The sequence below is a fragment of the Maniola jurtina genome, chromosome 25 (assembly GCF_905333055.1).
Source record: "Maniola jurtina chromosome 25, ilManJurt1.1, whole genome shotgun sequence".
In the NCBI taxonomy this organism is placed as follows: domain Eukaryota; kingdom Metazoa; phylum Arthropoda; class Insecta; order Lepidoptera; family Nymphalidae; genus Maniola; species Maniola jurtina.
Window position 1 is genome coordinate 1,143,748 of NC_060053.1, and position 17,137 is coordinate 1,160,884.

A 17,137-nucleotide genomic window follows, 5' to 3' on the forward strand; every position below is an offset into this window, starting at 1 on the left:
TAATGAACCGATTTTAATTTAGTTTGTTTTGTGTCACAGGTCGCTTGAGAGTGTTCTTAGCTATAATCCAAAAAAATCGGTTCAGCCGTTTGAAAGTTATCAGCTCTTTTCTAGTTGCTGTAACCTTCACTTGTCGGGGGTGTTATAAATTTTCAATTTACACTTGCTTAACCTTGATTTGTTAAACAAAACCATTCTCAAAGAGTTTAGAAAAATTGATCTTATCTTGAGCTCATCATATTATTACCCTCAAATTTTTTTCATACAAGGTGTAATGAGAACGCTAGGAAAAACTTAGGGTTAAGTATTATTATGTTTTCTAAACACAACACAATCCAATGCCAATAAACATTTGCCTTATCCCGTAATTTTTCTGATTTTGTATTTTTACGAAATACGTACGACGACGACGTGGCATTGACTCTGTGTGACCTGTTTACGCAATTTTCGTCGACTTCTAGCGTCAGCCAGATGTTTTATTTGCTATATTTATTGAACTTTTAAAAAATACAGGATTTTTAGTATCAATAAACAAGGCGCAGCATTGACTCCGAGTGGCCTATTTACGTAACGTTCGGCGACCTCTAGCGTCAGTCAGATGTTTTATTTGCTATATTGAACTTTGAAAAATTAATTTTTTAAAAATACAGGATTTTTATTTCTTTTTTCGCGTTTTTTTTATGGTATCATCAGTAATCATCACTTTTGTTCATTTTTGCCAGCGTTCTAGTTACACCTTGTATAGAATGATGTTTCGTAGGTAGGTATCTAGTTTACATAATTATGGATTATGGAATACTACGAGATCGTGTACGAGAGACAAAACATTGTAAAAAACCGGCCAAGTGTGAGGCGAGCGCACTGAGGGTTCCGTAACCTGGAAGGATGATACATATATGTGTAATTATTTTGTTGCTTAAGTTATCCTCAACTTTAGTTAAAAAGTTTGAAGTAATCGCAAAAACTTAAATAAATAAATTATCCCAAAAACATATTTTTTATTTGATTAAATTGATAATGTTTTCTGATTTATAATGTAAGCTGTGATAGCCTAGTGGTTAGAATATCCGCCTCCTAATCGGTAGTCGGGGGTTCGATCCCGGGCACGCACCACTAACTTTTCAGTTATGTGCGTTTTAGGCAATTAATATCACTTGCTTTAACGGTGAAGGAAAACAACGTTAGGAAACCTGCATGCCTGAGAGTTTTCCATGTTCTCAAAGGTGTGGAAGTCTGCCAATCCGCATTGGGTCAGCGTGGCAGACTATGGCCTAAACCCTTCTCATTTTGAAAGGAGACCCGTACTCACTAGTGGGGCGGAAATGGGTTGATCGATGACAATGATTTCACTATCGTAAATACTTACTTTTTAGTAGGTAGGTAGGTATCATTCTAATGAATGAAGTAACACACATAAATGTACATCAATATTTCTGATATGTACACCAATTTCTCCGAAATTTCTGAACCGATTTGTATTTTTTTGTATTTCTTTCCTTTTGAGGTGTATCGTAAGGCTCCCTAAAAATGTATATGATTATTATTAGCATTCCATAACATTCGATCAAAACATTATGAAAAAATGTCTGTTTTGACTAAGCTATGGGTCCCAGTCTACAGACAATAACACTGAAAAAATACATTGTAAATTTTGACAAAATGGTTCACAAACGAATTTTTTCGATGTCCTTGTGTTATGTTTTTTTTCTTAAAATTGTTACTGATCTATTATTATTATGTAACTACTGTGTTTTATATTTATACTAGCTGACGCCCGCGACTTCGTCCGCGTGGATTAAGGTTTTTCGAAATCCCGTGGGAACTCTTTGATTTTCCGAGATAAAACGTAGCCTATGTGCTAATCTGATATTATCTATCTCCATTCTGAATTTCAGCCAAATCCGGCCAGTGGTTTTTGCGTGAAGGAGTAACAAACATACACACACACACACATACAAACTTTCGCCTTTATAATATTAGTGTGATAGTGTAATTACATAAATAATAAAAATAAAATAAAATTCAAAGAATTAACATCAAACTTTAATTTTTTATCTGACTATAATAATGGCCAAAAGGTTGTGATTTTAGCAGTCATAAACATGTATTTATGTATGATCCACTGAAGCGTCTGAACTACTGAGCCGATTTTGATGAATGAGTCTCAATCTACACATTCGTTATTAGGTACGTAGTCATAGAATTTTTTTCTAAACTCTTCGAAACTTTGAACTATTAATAATATGTGGTATGGCAATTATTTTAAGAAGAATTCCCCAAAAACACTTTAACAAATGCCTATCTCTTCATCAACCCATTAACCTAAAAAAAGTTGTACCCCAAAATGCCCCAAAAATCAAAAATCTTTCCAAAAATCTCGGAAATAGAAAAAGGCCGCGCCTAGCAACTGATAAGAATTAGTTTTTTTTACCTGTTTGGACGAAAGAAACGGGGATGGGTAACGACATTGGAGGAAAAAACTGGCGGCCTAGATCCAGTAGTTACGCGCGTTTCCATTGTCGCATGGCAACAGACTTTCACTTTTCACCCGACCACGGGAGGGTATAAGTAGTGTAGGGCGTAGGCACTAGGTATACTCACTGAAAAGTGTTTTCACAAGCAAAGCTTATTATAAAGTAAACGATTATTATTATTTAGTTATCTCCACATGTCTGTAGTCTGGACGTTTTAGAAGCAGGAATTTTCTTGTAAAAAAATCAATTTTTAATGATACCTCAAAAGGAAAAATCTGAACCCCTATAGGATCACTTTGTTGTCTGTCTGTCTGTCCGTTTGTCGTATTTGGCAGGTCTTATAGCACAAGTTAAGGCAAAAATCGGAAAAACTAAGAATTTGTGGTTTGTACAATTTGTTAGTACCTATGTAGAATTTGATGTTGCATTTAAAGAGATCATTTGGATTTCAGTCCACTCCTTGCCCGTTGACATATTTTATCCAAAATTATCTTCCGTGATAAAAACCGTTAAAGCCGGAATATCGTGCCGTATACAACAATGGAAACGCTTTATTTTTTCGGTTTACGTGACACACTGCACGGACAGACGATCGGACGACAAGTCAATTAACGTGTAACACTCACTAATAAATCCAGACTCTATTCCTTTGGAATTAAAGTTGAAAATCGGTTAAGCTAGTTTTGTGAGCACTTGCATAGGTTTTTTCCTGCGTCTAATTTTGATGAAGCGATGACTTTTAAGTGCATTGTATGTGTTAAATGAGTCAGAGTCTTTAACAGGGCTCTCTCCGTCACTCGTTTCCACTCGTTTCATACAATCGTAGTTCCAATTTCATTTGAATGCTAAGCAACCAAAGTCCATGAAATTTTGCAGACATATTCTAGAAACTAATATCTGTGTCTGTGGTGTTTTAGATTTTTCTAAAAATATGTAGTTTTAAAATTACAGGGGCTCAAAGATTTGTATGAAAATTTTAAGACCGCGTAACTTTGAAACCGAATATTTTAACAGAAATCTGGAAAACCACAGACATATGTAAGCTTAGACCAAAATGGGCGTTATAATTTAACTATTTTTAAATGTTCTTTCATATTAAGCTTGCGCGAAGACATAAGTCACAACGCGTAGAGGCTTATCAAGAGTTTTAATCTTTAAATAACCTAACTGCAATATTAATTTGATCGGGGCGCAATTGCTATTGCAAACACTCAATCAAAATGGCGACCTACACACAAAAGTATTTAATAGTCGTTGAGTCTCGAGTCGGAGCGAGACTGGCTTAAAAACCGTCAAGCAGCCGTATTTATACAAATCGATTCAAGATGGCTGCTCGGAAGCGATCGTGTGACGTCGAATGAGTCAAATATCTGTTTTATTATTTTAAATTTTAAATAGTTTTTTTTTTGAAAAGCTAACAGTCGGCCATCCAAATTGGGTCGTTCGACCTCGAGCGACGAAAATAAATATTAGGCCAGGTTGTCCAGAATACTAATAGGGGCACGGTTGTTCGTAATACTACGGGACCAGGGTTGTCCTGACACATTTTATTCTAGGACCAGGGTTGTCCCTTAAAGGGTGTTGAATGAGTGGACCAGGGTTGTCCCAACACATTTTATTCTAGGACCAGGGTTGTCCCTTAAAGGGATGAGTGGACCAGGGTTGTCCCAACACATTTTATTCTAGGACCAGGGTTGTTCCTTAACTTCGAACTATATTCATTTGTGAACTATATTTTGTATGCTTAAGTGGATTTTTGCGTTAATTCTATCCCACTTCTGAACTGTAAGCTTAGACCAAAATGGGCGTTATAATTTAACTATTTTTAAATGTTCTTTCATATTAAGCTTGCGCGAAGACATAAGTCACAACGCGTAGAGGCTTATCAAGAGTTTTAATCTTTAAATAACCTAACTGCAATATTAATTTGATCGGGGCGCAATTGCTATTGCAACCACTCAATCAAAATGGCGACCTACACACAAAAGTATTTAATAGTCGTTGAGTCTCGAGTCGGAGCGAGACTGGCTTAAACACTCGAGGTCGTCCACGCGGACCCTTTCGGGTCCCGGGGTGACTGGTCAGGGCGATGGCCCTCTTCAGTGGTGGCTACGCCGCCTGCGACTGCGGGCGGGGCACGGGGTTGGACCACTGGTCTGGGTGTCAATTCCGGATTGTCATGTCCGGTAGTGGCCGCACGGCAGTGCGATCGAGCCCGCGGATGTTCGCGAGCGATCGGCTACTGCGGCGGCGTGGGATGTCCGTGAGGCTAACGCCCGCGGCTCGGCGAGGTCGAGCCCGCCGGCGATGTTCCGGCGAGCGTCCGTCAGCCAGCGGCGGGGAAGCAGTGGTGTCATTTCAGGTAGTCAGGTCACGTGGCAGACCTAACTTGTCCGGCGGACGCCGATGGTATGGCGCGATGCCCCGCAGGTGCTGGGCTTGCGCTCCATCGGCGCGCGCGAACATCGAGGTGCTCAGGCGGCGAACGTGGTCGTCGAGGCTCTCCATGCGCAGGTCCCTGGAGATGACCGCGTTCCGTACGAAGCGTGGAGCTCCGGCGATGGTGCGGAGCGCTAGCGACTGCTGCGCCCGCAGCGACTTGCGGTCCGTTTCGCTTAGTAACGCGTACCAAGCTGGGGCCGCGTAAGTGAGTCGCGTGCGGACGTACGTCTTGTAGACGCACAGCCTCGTACGGAGATGCAGGTGGGACGCCAGCACTGGGCGCAAGAGAGCCCGTGCGGCGCGCGTCTGCGCGACCACGTTCTTCACGTGGGATCGCATCTTGAGTCCCCTATCGATGGTCACCCCCAGGTATTTAGCCGAGGGCGTCCACTCGATGGTCTCTCCTAAGAGCGATACCCGTGGCGGCGGGGCAGTCCGCCCGAAGGATACCGCCTGAGTCTTCGCCACGTTGACCTTCAGCCTCCAGTCATTCAGCCAAGCGGGAAGTGCATCCAGTGCACGCTGCATTTTGATCGCCGCGTGCGGTCCTTTGATCGACTTTGTTATGAATGCAGCGTCGTCGGCGTACAACGCCAGCATGGCGTCGCCGACCACTGGGATGTCGTCCGTGTATCTGCCATAGCAGACGGGCGACAGGCAGCTTCCCTGAGGCACAACGGCTCGGATGGGGCGCTCCGTGGACAGGGCGTCTTCAACCGCCACTTGAAATCGCCTGTCTTGCAAAAAGGTGGCCACAGTCTTGACTACTCGACGAGGAATAGTAGACGTGGACAGCTTGTAGATGAGCCCGGTGTGCCAGACGCGATCGAACGCCTTCTCCATGTCGAGGAATACTGCAATGCACCGCTCTCGCTTGTTCATGGCGGCAGCGAGATGGTGCAGTACCCTCGAGACTTGGAGCGTGGTGGAGTGTTCGGCACGGAAACCGAACTGTTCGTCGCGTGGCTGAATGTGAGGCGTGATGTGCAGCAACAGCAACTTCTCGAAGACTTTCGAGATCGTCGACAGCAGCGTGATGGGACGGTAGCTCCCAGGCTGCATGATGTTTTTCCCCTGCTTCGGAATCATGATGACTCGGCCGAGCTTCCACGACGATGGGAAGTGCCCGGTGCGGAGTATCCCGTTGAATAGCCGCGTCAACGTCGCGATTGCTCGCGGGGGTAGGTGACGCAGGGCTTCGTTGGTGACTCGATCGGGGCCGGGCGCTTTGCGCAGTTTAGTTCGTCGAATCATCCGAAGGACTTGTCCAGGGGAAAATACGACGGGGTCTTCCGTCGGCGCTATCGGCGACTCGAAGTATGCCTCCAAGTGTCGCTCGATGGCTTCTTCGTGCTGCACATCTGTGGTCGGGTTCGGTGTGAACTGCGTCTCCAGGTGGTCCGCAAAGATCTCCGCTCGGTCCTCGGCACGGTAACGTGGGGTTCCGTCACCGGCCAGGAGGGGCCTAATCGGAGGCGGTTTCCCGGAGAGTCGGCGGCAAAGGCGGTGGATGCCGGACCAGTCATCGCCGGCTCGCTCGATGGTCATATGCCAAGACTCGTCAGCGATAGTTTGTAACGCTTCCGAGATCTTGGCGGCCAGAGCGTTGAGCCGCGTCTTCATGGTCGGGCACCGCTGGTTTTGCCATGTCCGGCGCAGTTTCCTCTTCTCCTCCAGCATCGCTTGGATGTAGGATGGGAGCTGGCGTGGTTTTCGCATGGCTGCAGCGTCGAGTCTGGACTCTCGAAGCGCGGTGGACATAGTCGCGCTGAGGTCCTCGGCGAGTCGGTCGACGTCTGCAGGGCTCTCCACTCTGAAGGACGGCGAATGCTTGGCCATGTGTTCGGCGAAGATTCGCCAGTCCTGGCGATGCTTTGGCGGAGGGAGAAGAGAAGTCATCGGCGTTGTCTTCAGCGTCAAGAGGACTGGTTGATGGTCGGAGATGAGGTGGTCATCCAGTACGTCTAACGTCGGCGTGGCGGACAAGCCACAGGTGACGGCTATGTCGATGACGTCAGGCGTATATGCTGCGGCGTACGGGTAGTGCGTCGGGACCTCTGGCCCCAGCACCACGTACCCGTGGCGGTCTGCATCGTCCAGGAGGCGTCTGCCGTCCGGACACACGTGGTTGGAATTCCACGCCGTGTGTTTCGCGTTGAAGTCCCCGGCGATAATCGTGGGCAGTGGCGAGTCCAGCAAGGTGTGGACATCAGTCACTGCGAGGCGATTCGTCGGCGGCTTGTAGAAGGCGAACACACGGGTGGGTTGGCGGTCAATGCAGACCTCCACGCCCAGTGCGTAGGTCGTCTGCAGCTGAGGTACTGGCAGCACTTGGTGGATGACATTCCGACGGACCAAAACTGCTAATCCCCGGTAAGCAGTCCCGATCGGCGAGGCGTGGTCCTCCCGGTAGACGTGGTATCCCGAAAAGTTCAACCGGTCTACTGGTCTGAGGTGAGTCTTGTTGATCAGGCCGATGTCCACTCGACGCTGAGACATCAGGTTCTTGAACAGACGGGCTTTTTGTGACGAAAGCCCGTCGGCATTCCAGAATGCCACACGGAGCTCACTCAGAGCTGCAGAGCTCCATGATGCAGGCGAGGATCAGCGGGGCTGGATCCCGCTGCTCCTGGATTGCCAACAGAACCTGGTGTAGGGTGCCGATGACTTTGGTAAGTCTGGAGTCCAAGTGGCCGGGGGCCGGCTGAGGTGCCGGGCGCGGCGCGCCCTTCCGCTTCGCCTTCGTCTCCCTCGCGGGAGCGGCGACCACGGTGGGCTTGGACTGGGCGGCGGGCGGCGCGGGTGCAGCCGCCGTCGGGCGCTTGGTGGGAGGCTGTGGCGCGGCGGGAGCCGCGGATGCGGCCGCCGTCGAGCGCTTGGCAGAGGGCTGTGGTGCGGCCGGCGCCGTGTCTTGGCGCGGCTGCGCGCGCTTGCCACGTCTGCGGCGGCGCTTGCGGCCCGGTTGCTGCTGTGGCTGGTTGGCGGCAGCCATGAGCGAGCCGGGTGCGTCGGCCTCGGTTGTCGAGGCGGCGGCGGCGGCGCGCGCCGGTGCGGTGCGCGCGACAGTGCCCGCCCTACGGTTCCGCAGCTCCTTGCGGAACACGGGGCAGTTGGCGTTGTTCGCCGTGTGCGCGTCGCCACAGTTGGCGCACGTCGGCAGCTCCTCTTTGGGGCGCGGACAGTCCCTGGCTGCGTGGTTTCCCGCACAGGCCACGCAGACTAGGGGTCGGTGACAGTTCACCGAACTGTGCCGCCACTGCTGGCACCTGTGGCATTGGGCGGGCCCCTTCCTGCCACGCCAGGCCTCAATGGTGATGCCGGGCATACAGAGGAGCTCATGCACCTCGTATATGCCCGGTGTGATGTCTGGAGTTCGCTGCAGCTGCGCGAACATGAGGCATCCAGGCCTGCCTGGACGCGCGGGGATCGTCCTCACGTGCTCGGGGACGTATCCAAGTTCGCGCAGCTCTGCCTCGACGAGCTCCGGCTCTGTGTTCGCCGGCAGACCGCGGATCGCGACTTTGAGGCTCCTTTCAGCCGACAGCGAGTAGCAGAACCAGGAGATTCCGCTGGCGCTCTCCAGCTGCGTAAGGTAGCGCTGGATGGCGCGGAACTCCTGGTCCGACTTAGGTATGAAGCGGACGCCCTTGCCAAATGGGCGTCCGTTGGGAGCGTGGCCGAGGAGCTTCTTCAGCTCCCTGAAGTGGGTGGGCCAGTCCGGCAGCACCTCCACGATCAGCGGAGGGTAGCGGGCGGCCTTCGGCTTCGGCGTCTTGCTGGGGTCGACGGTGGCGGCGGCGGCGGGCGCGGGCGCAGGAGCGCGCACTGGAGCGTGGAGCGCGATGGGGTCGTCTTGGGCCTCTTTGCAGCGGCCGCAGCAGCTGCGTAGGAGGGGCCGGGCTCACTCGCCGGCGCGGTCTCCATGGGTTCCGGAGACAGGGCCGGCATATTTGGTGGAGTGAAGGCCGGTGTTTTCTCTCCTCTCCTTTGCGGCGGAGAGGGAAAACGGCCCACAGCAATGTTGTCCTGTGGGGCCGGAAAGCGCGGCGCGTGCGGCGACGGAGAGAGAGTCGCCGGCGCGGCGGGTTGGAGAGATGCGCGCGGCGCGGCGGTCGGTGTGGCCGCGGACGCGGGCGCGGGTACGGCGCGCGGGGCGGCGCTCACGTCAGCGCGAGACGCGGCCGCTCTCGGGTCGGCGCGGGACGGCGCGGCGACAGGCGGCGCGGCCGCGCGCGGGTCGTGGCGAGGCGACACGGCGCGGGGCGCGGGAGCGCGCGTGTCGGCGGCGCGCGGATCGGCGGCGCGCGGGTCGGCTGAGCTAGCCGGCCAGGCGATGGCCGGCAGCGATGAGGCCGGGGAGGAAGGAGCCGGCGAAAGTGCGAGTGGGCTCGCGGCGAAAGATTCTTCGCCGGCGCCCACTGCCGGGCTGTGCAGGGCTGCTGCAGCGCGGGCGGCGAGAGTTGCCTGGCCCGACGCGATGATAGCCTCAAGGGTGTCCGTCGATCGGACGAACACCCTGCGGCGGATGGGGCGCGGGCGCGTCGCGCGGCGCTGCGGAAGCGGCGGTGGCGGCATAATGCACTTACCGCGCGTTACCACCGGCTTCTGAACGCATGCGCACTGCGCGAGTCGCGGGCGCGGAGCGCTGTCGAGCGCTGGGGACGGCGAAAAAGTACGGCAGCGGTCTTGCCTGGCGTGGCCCGAGCTGAAGGCGTCGGCACGTCGACCCCGCCGGCCCGGCTCCCGGGGCTTGCCGCTTGTGGCAGACCGGGAAACCAGACCGGGAAGCACGATCGTGTGGTTCCGAAACGCCTCCTGCTGGACGCAAGTGGTTCGGTCAGGCAAGTCGCGCGATTAAAGACCGAACTGTGAATAACGGGCTCCGAACGCTTAAAAACCGTCAAGCAGCCGTATTTATACAAATCGATTCAAGATGGCTGCTCGGAAGCGATCGTGTGACGTCGAATGAGTCAAATATCTGTTTTATTATTTTAAATTTTAAATAGTTTTTTTTTGAAAAGCTAACACATAGATATTAGTTTCTAGAATATATTATGTGCAAAATTTCATGGACTTTGGTTGCTTAATATTCAAATGAAATTGGAACTACGATTGTATGAAACGAGTGGAAACGAGTGACGGAGAGAGCCCTCTTAAAGATGACTGACTTGATGATGGGATGTTCATGGAAGATTTTGCGAAGTAATTTAGATACATTGGTCAGCGGTCAGTCGTAAAAACTGCCATATATACCTTCCAAGTTAGCTCCCTTCTACCTTAGACTGCATCATCACTTACCACCAGGTGGGATAACATTTTCCTCCCAAACGTTTACAAAATTAGACAATTTTGGTATCATAATTCAATACATTCAGTACACCTTAATCTAGGCTCGTACGTTTTATTTTCTTAGTTTATTTAAATTTAAGAACATAAAAATACTCAAGAAAGTTTTTAGCTCAAAAATATGAATATATAAAGACGCTAGTAACTTTTGACATAAGCAATATTTCTTTATAACTCAAAATTGAAAAAACCCCCGACACAAAAACCTCTATATGAAAACTAGAAGGGAGCAGATAACTTTCAAACGGCTGAACCGATTTTCTTCGATTATAGCTAAGAACACTCTTGATCAAGCCACCTTTCAAACAAAAAAAAAACTAAATTAAAATCGGTTCATTAGTTTAGGAGCTACGATGCCACAGACAGATACACAGATACACACGTCAAACTTATAACACCCCTCTTTTTGGGTCGGGGGTTAAAAATTATGAAAATTGCTCTACATTTACGGGGAGAAAAACATTATCGCTTTTTGTATAAAAACTTACAACTAGACGAATTAAGAATTTCATGTACCCAGTGACATTCGCGCTATCAAGACGAATCAAATGACGTATCGTTTATCAAAATCGGTTTACCCGTTGAGTAGTTACGAACGGACATAGGAACGGACGTAGGTTGGATAAGTATTTGGTTTGTCAGGTGATTGCCCCGTGGAATTATCTTTAATCAAGTAGGTACCTAGTAGGTAAAGATAAAATTACAGATATCCTCAATGAGTACCACTTTTTGATCATGGACTAAGTAACCGTTAGATTAGTGACATTGTTGTGAATATAGGGTTGGCGCAAGCTTGATAGTTAACGTTTTTAATTATTGTTATTTTATTTTTAGTTAGCTGGCTTCCCTTGTTTCTAGTAACTGAATTCTGAAAATGCTAATTGAATCTTCACGTTATAGAGAAACCTGTATGAAAAATCTCAATTTTATACAATCCATGAGTTACAACTGATCCGGCATTATTCACGTGTTTACTTGACGTAAGCCAGATTAGTTTCGACCCCAACTAGGGTATTTTTTCATAGGGCCTCAGCTCGCAAGCGCGTCACAGTTACTTATATATTTATAATGCGAAGTTTTATAATGTAAATCTCTCATGATAGTTTAAAAACACTAAAATACGTTGTATACCAACTTTAAAAATATATTAGCCAAGTATTAGTTATATGACTAATATTCCCCTTTTCCCTCCAACTAAGCTTACAGCTTGTGCTAGGAGTTACGACAAGTGTAACTGGTGGAGTTTGAACCGGCGGCCAACCGTTTGCATTTCAGTCCAACAGAAACCAAAATAGTATTGCAAAAACCAAATAAATAAAATTGAATTGAATTGAATTGAAAATAGACTCTGATCCGCTCCTTCAACCGTTGAGCTATCGAGGCTATACTTACTTATCTTATCACAGGTACTATTATTTTATTTTATTAGCCTCTCATGTTTCCAGTGAACATTGGCAGCCCTGGCCATTACGCGTGATTATCACAGTCATATCGCGGTGAACGTATATCCTTTCACGAACACGTGTAGTATGCTGCATGCTACGTTATATCATAGTATGTAGGTACCTACCTACTATGATATACAAGGTAGGTATAATATTCGTCCACGTGGAATTTCAAGAATCACGACGTACCCGTAGTAGGTATCTATGCCTTTCAGTCTTAGGGTTCCGTACCTCAAAGGGATCACTTTGTTATCTGTCTGTCTGTCTGTCCGTCTGTCCGTCTGTCGTGTCTGTCAAGAAAACCTATAGGGTACTTCCCATTGACCTAGAATTATGAAAGACAGGTACGTAGGTCTTCTAGCACAAGTGAATTTTTTGTTACATCACAGAAAAAAAAATTCAAAGTAAGATAACTAAACCAAGTGGGATATCATATGAAAGGGCTTTACTTGTACATTCTAAAACAGATTTTTGTTGATTTTTAAGCATAAAAGTTTTTGATTTATCGTGCAAAATGTCGAAAAAATACCCGAGTACGGAACCCTCGGTGCGCGAGTCTGACTCGCACTTGATCGGTTTTTTATCCTGACAACCTATGATAAGTAGGTATGATTGTATGTATTATCCTAATCCTAATACTTAAATCCGAATCCATACCTGAGTAGGACAGTAGGTATGGATTCGGATATTAGGATTAGGATCCTAATATCCGCGTATAAATGTAATTCTAGTATCCGAGAGTATAAATCCATTAGTATAAATATGAATGTATGTCTGTCTGTTAGCTTTTCCGACTTATCCGTTTAACCGATTTTCACCGGTAAGTACAGAAATAGTTTGCTTTCGAGGAAGGAAACAGGCAATTTTTTGGTACAGTAATAGCTTGCATGCATAGAAATCATACCTATAGAAACATACGAGTTGTAACATGCATAGTGATAAGCGACCGCGCCCCTAATCCTTATCAGTAATCAGTGTCAAGTATATGCCTGAGGAGCGAGCCTCGCGCGGGAGAGGACTCTACTACGTCGGACGATCGTACGATGTTGCCACGTGTTTCCTGTATGTAGGGTGACCATCATCCTTGTTGGAAGCGGGACATCCATCTATCGGCTGGTAATGATGATGATCTGTTTGGTGAGTTTTTTCCATTCCATCAGCCTGTATGCGTCCACTGCTGGGCATAGGCCTTTCCAAGAGCGTGCCACTAAACACGGTCCTCCACCTTCCTCATCCACCCGCTCCCCGCCACCATCAGGTCATAAGTCCAGTGGGCTGGATCTCGTCCCACACTGCGCTTACCGGTACGCGGTCTCCACTCCAGAACACGTCTGCCCCATCAGCCGTCAGTTCTGCGACAGACATAACCAGCTCATTGCCACTTCAGCTTGCTAATCCTTTGTCCTGGTTGTGTAATATTTCCAAAATACCCAAGACTGATTTTGTGAAACTCGATTTGTTCCTAGAGAAACATTCTAGTTGTTACCTGTACTATACATATTATTATAGTGATTGATAAGCGACCGCGCCCCTAATCATTATCAGTTATCAGTGTCAAGTATATATGCCTTTAGAGCGAGCCTCGCGCGGGAGAGGACTTTACTACGTCGGACGATCGTACGATGTTGCCACGTGTTTCCTGTACGTAGGGTGACCATCATCCTTGCTGGATGCGGGACAGTCCCGAGAATTCATTTTGACTACATACAGAGAGAATAAATTACGTGTTTTTTTAAATTCAGATACAAGTTAACCTTTGACTACAATCTCCCTTGGTGGTAAGTTATTATGCAGTCTGAGATGGGAACGGGATAACCTGGAAGGGGTATGGCAGTTTTATTTCGTTGTTTCATAAAAACAACCCCCTGCCAGACGCTCCAAAAGTTTAAGGGTGTCTGGGAAAGGGTTAAGTGTCTGGCAATACATGACGCGATTTCTAAAAGGTCTTGTAAGTTTGTTCGTAGGAAGTACGTAATCTTGGAAACGGCTAAACCGATTTTGAAAATTCTTTCAACAGTAGAAAGGTTCATTATTCCTGAGTGACACAAGCTATATTTAAAAAAAGTTAAACATCCATGCGAACATTGAAATAAACTACCCGTGCGAAGCCGTGGCGTGTTGCTAGTTCTCTAAGAATAATGGTATAGGTAACTCAACAAACTGCGTTCAATTTTTGTTAAAAGTTATAATTAGATTTTATTAAAGAAACATTAAATACATATCGCATTTATCTGCCAGAGATAATTAATTTTGATTATGTTATTTACTTGACCTTGGGTAGGTATATTCTATTTTAGTCTAAAAAATTATCGCCACTACAATATCTTTATAAATAAAAAAAAACGGCCATGTGCGAGTTAGACTCGCGAACCGAGGGTTCCGTACTCGGATATTTTCCCGACGTTTTGCGCGATAAATCAAAAACTACTTATTATGCATAAAAATAAATAAAAATCTGTTAAGAAAGTACAGGTAAAGCCCTTTCATATGATACCCCACTTGGTATAGTTATCTTACTTTGAAAATTGAGAATACTAATTATATTTGTTCATGAATTAATTACATTTTTTGTGATATAACCACAAATTCACGGTTTTCGGATTTTTCCTCTACTTATGCTATAAGATCTACTTACCTGCCTTTCATGATTCTAGGTCAACGGGCAGTACCCTATAGGTTTTCTTAACAGACACGACAGACGGACAGGCGGACAGACAGACAGACAGATCGACAGACAGACAGACAGATCAACAGCCATACAGACAGGTAGACAACAAAGTGATCCTATAAGGGTTCCGTTTTTCCTTCTGAGGTGCGGAGGAAAAACTAATGGACTAACATAATATTATCAACGTACAGCTCAAAAATCAAAAAATGTTGGATAGAAACGAGAGTTGCTTTGTGGAAGTCCACTATATACACGGATTCTAGCGAATTATGCTTGTGGTTCTTTGTACATGTACAGCTCGCGCTGGGTCTAGAAACGAGCTAGAAGTGCTAGAACGTAGGTTCTCTTTATAACCTAAGTCCTATAGAATAGGACCTAGACTAACAATAAGAAGGACTTTCAGAAATTGCACTCGAACGAAGCAAGGGGCATCAGCTAGTCTAATTTGAATAAACAAAACGTTTAAGATAATAAAATAGGCATAATACCTACGTAAGATAAATTGATTAAATTGAAAATAATAGAAACAAAGTTTTATTTCAACAAACAAAATGTTTTAGATAATTAGCATGAAGGCAACTACTTACCTAAGATAAATTTGATAAATTAAAATGCTAAAAAAGTTATATTTCTGTTATGAACAAACAAAAATATTATGTTTTAGATAATAAGATTATGACGTACTTGAGTGGTGTTTGTTATTTTGTCTAACGCTTGTCTACTTTTCAGTTTTCAGCGAGCGTTCGTAGATATTTTAAGTTTAAATAAATGCTAATGCATGCATCGAACACATGGATGAATGATAAGTTACAAAGAATCAAAAACTTAATTGTCTAATCCATTAGAAAAGGGAAATCTGTATGGTACAACATGCAGCATGCGACATGCGCCACTCGCCCTCCCACTGCTAAACATGCAGGAAAAGCCAGCTACCAAGCAAGTCCCAAGTATCACCACGCAACACCACACTAATCCACCAGAACACATTCAATGCACGTTTCGCTCCGACACCGGAACATCTTTAGGAGATGTACCTTACAATGCAATTATTTTTTATTTTTAACCCCCGACCCAAAGAGAGGGGTGTTATAAGTTTGACGTGTGTATCTGTGTATCTGTCTGTGGCATCGTAGCTCCTGAACTAATGAACCGATTTTAATTTAGTTTTTTTTTGTTTGAAAGGTTGCTTGATCGAGAGTGTTCTTAGCTATAATCCAAGAAAATCGGTTCAGCCGTTCGAAAGTTATCAGCTCTTTTCTAGTTACTGTAACCTTCACTTGTCGGGGGTGTTATAAATTTTTAATTTACACTTGTTATTTATTTGTTAATAAATTGTGGTGTTGCGTGGTGGACTTGTGGCTTGCTTATATCAATTGCTATCATAATATTAGCTTATCCTAACTCAGTAAAACCCATGGTCGCCGCTGGTCATTCATAGAGCGCCCGACGGAATGTGGCCGCTTCCTACATACGTCACAATGACGATAGCGTCCTTCCTGCCGTCGAAAAGGGTCCTAGAGTTTTTTGTCACACCGTGTCTAGACATTAAAATTGCTAGACAATACCTATGGGTATGCTTGTTTTTTATTCAGATACAAGTTAGCCCTTGATTGCAGTCTCACCTGATGGTAAGTGATGATGCAGGCTGGAAGCGGGCTAACCTGGAAGGGGTATGGCAGTTTTAATCAAACCATTACCATACCATATACACGGCATTGTACCGGAACGCTAAATCGATACAAGTTAGCCCTTGGTTGTAGTCTCACCTGATGGTAAGTGATGATGCAGGCTGGAAGCGGGATAACCTGGAAGGGGTATGGCAGTTTTAATCAAACCATTACCAAACCATATACACGGCATTGTACCGGAACGCTAAATCGATACAAGTTAGCCATTGACTGTAGTCTCACCTGGTGGTAAGTGATGATGCAGGCTGGAAGCGGGCTAACCTGGAAGGGGTATGGCAGTTTTTATCAAACCATTACCATATCATATACAACCAACCATATGCACGGCATTGTACCGGAACGTTAAATCGATACAAGTTAGCCATTGACTGTGGTGGTAAGTGATGATGCAGTCTAAGATGGTAGCAGGCTAACTTGGAAGGGGTATGGCAAATTTGGTTTATACAGCGTACAGGAACGCTAAATCGCTTGGCGGCACTTGGAATAGGTACCTGGGGTCAAACACCGGACCCACCGAATAAGAAGCCGAAGATCTTAGTGACTAACTCACTATAACGGAAAACGGCAATTTGTCTAACGTTTTGATTTTAATTATCATCGTCTGGACATTTCATTATGTGTAATTAATACTCGGAAAGAATCGAAGACCGGATACATCAGTGGTTCGTCAATCCAGCTAGGTAGGTCCAATTCGAGAAAGAGGTTAGCCGCCGAACCAACTCGGCTGGGCAACGTTCAGAAGGCTTCGAGATGTCTTCTCGCCCAAAATTGAAAATTCCTCAGTACACCTAAACGCAAAACTTTTTGTTTGCACTGAAAAATTGATATTTTTGGATAGAGTCAGTTTTGTTTTTAATTACCGAAGTGTTGATGTACTAATTGTACAAGTGTAAATAAATTTATAACACCCCCGACAAGTGAAGGTTACAGTAACTAGAAAAGAGCTGATAACTTTCAAGCGGCTGAACCGATTTTCTTGGATTATAGCTAAAACACTCTCGATCAAGCCACCTTTCAAACAAGAAAAACTAAATTAAAATCGGTTCATTAGTTTAGGAGCTATGATGCCACAGA

General features: G+C 46.2%; 1 protein-coding gene across 1 annotated transcript in view; it reads right to left on the bottom strand.

Moving 5' to 3' along the window:
- The window catches only part of LOC123878078 (neural/ectodermal development factor IMP-L2-like), an 82,963-nt gene that overhangs the window by 39,349 nt on the left and 26,477 nt on the right, over positions 1 to 17,137 (bottom strand). The window lies entirely within an intron of this gene.